This window comes from Panulirus ornatus, chromosome 10 (assembly GCF_036320965.1).
Source record: "Panulirus ornatus isolate Po-2019 chromosome 10, ASM3632096v1, whole genome shotgun sequence".
Lineage (NCBI taxonomy): Eukaryota > Metazoa > Arthropoda > Malacostraca > Decapoda > Palinuridae > Panulirus > Panulirus ornatus.
Genome location: NC_092233.1, coordinates 8,734,450 through 8,737,641, shown reverse-complemented (window position 1 = coordinate 8,737,641; position 3,192 = coordinate 8,734,450). Strand labels below are relative to the sequence as shown.

At 44.8% G+C, this 3,192-nt stretch overlaps 1 long non-coding RNA gene across 1 annotated transcript; it reads left to right on the top strand.

Moving 5' to 3' along the window:
- Positions 1–718: 718 nt before the first annotated feature.
- On the top strand, positions 719–2,937 carry LOC139750778 (uncharacterized). Its single transcript, XR_011713224.1, has 3 exons — positions 719–857; positions 1,427–1,547; positions 2,468–2,937. It is a non-coding gene; the product is annotated as an uncharacterized lncRNA (long non-coding RNA).
- The last annotated feature ends 255 nt before the right edge of the window (positions 2,938–3,192 follow it).

Genomic DNA, 3,192 nt, shown 5'->3' with positions numbered 1-3,192 from the left:
CATAATCCAGCTGAAGTTTCTCTATGTGTATGGAAGATGAACGTAGATGCACTCGACAGATCACTTGAAATATTATTAAAAAAAAAGATATTGCTGTTGGAGGGTACAGTAACAAGGGAATGGAATATTTATCGTACCTTTCTTTAAAAAAGGAGATTGGAAAACTGCGCTGGACTTCAGAGCATCCTATCTCTTCATGAGCGTTGTCCTTTAAGGCTGAAAAAGATAATCACAAGACAAATGAGTGACTGCGTACACAGTGGGAAGTACCCAAGTGAGAGAACAGTTTTGAGTACACGGTAAAGAAGGTTCATTTTTAATAAATCCCTTTGAGGTTTACAGAAAACTCCCCTCCATATTAGGCATCAGCCGAGGATACATTGATTGTGTTTGCCTGGGATGCTGGAGGATTTGACAGTGGAAGGATTTGAAGAGATAGGGGCACCACGAACTGCACAGTGAAATAAATACAGATAGGCACTACACTCACAGAAGGGGTAACACACACACACGAACAAAAACACATGAACATACATTTGCACAAACACATTTCCCCAGACTCAATTCTTCACGAGATATGCCCTCAAGACAAGCTATCAGCAATATTGACAGATTTGTATCTATCATTTTGTGGGGCTTCACGAAAATACAATATTCATCTTTCAATATAGCATCGTTTTATGTGGACGAAAGGTAACGAGCATAACCATTGTTCCTCAGGTGGTTCTCTAAGTCCCCAGCTGCAGGAGGTAGATGTGCCCGTTTTGAGCAACGCTGTCTGTTCCTCCTCGTACTCATCCCTTACCAGCAACATGGTGTGTGCTGGATTGTCCGAGGGAGGAAAGGACTCCTGCCAGGTGAGTGTTCTCCGTGTATCTCCTTCAGCAGTATACTGAGCACTTCATGAAATGAACAGCGGAGTCATGAATTTGTGGCCATAGTTACCAGAGTAAAATGTCTGTGTTAGTGAAGCGAGTGAGGATGTCAGTGTTTGATGAAGCCCTGCGACGCCACATGTGACCCCTGGATATGTGCTGGTCAGGACGTGAGGTCCTCGACGGCAGACGGGGAAATAGTCAAGCACACAAACTGTCTGGTGGCAAATATTGTGGTGGCAAATATTGAAATAACTCAAACATATCAATTAAGGAAATCAGCAGCTATTTAGACACAATTGCAGATGAGGCAAATTTGATATGATGGTACACTATAGAGGACAGAGTATTTATCATTTGTATGGGATGAATTTGGAAACGTCAGGAAGGAGAAAATCTTTGCAATAAGAGAAATACAAAGTCCCTCGACGGTGGAATGGTAGTGTGGCTACTCTAAGGAAGAGGAATGAGCACTGTGAGGAGAAGCCAAGGTAAGTCACGGGCCCTCAACATTGGAGGAGCTAATGAAGACCTTTCTTGATCTATTACAGGGAGACTCAGGCGGACCCATGGTCTATGCGGATACTAACAACTACGTGCAGATCGGCATCGTGTCCTTTGGCATCGGCTGTGCCAGACCTGGCTTCCCAGGAGTGTATGCCAGGGTCACCGGTGAGTTTCATATCATACACCTCTCACTTGAGACCATATGTAGAACATTTCGACTGGAGACATATGACACACTGCAATGAGGACAACCAGGACCTGCGCAATCACACTGGTCTCTTGCCATACCCGGTGTGCAGTGCCACTTGTCTACACATGACAGTACTCCCCTGACACTATCACTATTCGGGACGATATCACACTCATCTGTGTCTTCACTTGCCATCCTCATGGCTTGTCAGTCTCCACCTCCACTGTGTTTTACCACTCACCCCTCCAGGGCCACGAAGCCATCTCTAATCCATCATCCCATCCTTGCATCCTCTGCCACCGGGTCACGCCGCCTGGGCTCTCCTTCCATCAGTGGGTCTTTAACTTCCTTCCCAAAGAAATCCATCGTCGCCCTCTACCAGTCTTCGCTATATCTCCAGCCATCTACCCCAGCGTATCACGTCTCCCTCAAGGCTCACCCAGTTGATTAACCCCAGCCATCAGTACCCCATATGTGATGACCAGTTCACTGACCAAAGCCACCAGTACCTCCTGTGTGATGACCAGTTCACTGACCAAAGCCACCAGTACCTCCTGTGTGATGAACAGTTCACAGACCCCAGCCACTAATGTCTTCTATGTAATTCCTGTTACCCTGCAAGTAGCATACACATTTCCCACCGTAGCTTCCCCGTTTAGGCTAGAGTTCATGTAGTGCGTGTGTGTCTCACATGTGTATAGACAGCAGTTAATGAGAGCAAAACCAGTGTTCCCTGTGGACTGTGATGCCAGAGGTATAGTCACTATTCTCTCCTCGTCATGTTCCAAGCGTCAGGTTCCCTCCTATTGAACTACCGAGCTTCGGGTAAAACCATCTGTTCCCCTCCATGAGATGTACTTTTTCCTCTAATTCAGGATATTTCCCATATTTGCAGAGTACACGGGCTGGATCTCCAGTAATACCGGTGGTAGCGGTTACACCTGCTAGCCTTGGACGTCGACTTATACCCCTATCTGTCAGCCCTCCAGCAGTGACCACCAACAACCCAACTTGTCTCAGTTGTCATCAACAGCACCAAACGTCAGTGCTATAAGGAACCAAACCTCAACCATTCAACTTCAATGTGCCTTACTGAGACGAGAGATTTGATGATGCTGATAATGTATCACATATATATATATATATATATATATATATATATATATATATATATATATATATATATATATGTGTGTGTGTGTGTGTGTGTGTGTGTGTGTGTGTGCCTCTGAGTCAAATCTACCTAAAATATCATGACTCAATCTATCAGCATGTGATACATTCACTGGATATCTTACCATTCCATGATATATTTTTTTCGTCTTGATCATGTACTGAATCTGTACAATAAATCTATGAGCATCACATGTTCTTCAGTAGCCATAAGAACACACGAGGAGACTTGTCTCACGAGTTCGTTAACTTTGGCACCATCCGCTGTCCTCTAAGCAACATTACTTCGACATATCATCCTCTTCCTTTTTGGAAAGGGACAGATGCCATCTGGAAACAGAAATACCATGAAGGGAAATTTGCAGTATGCAGCAGCTACTGGGGATATTGTACCATCCAGCAGCTACTGGCGATATTGTACCATCCAGCAGCTACTGGCGATATTGT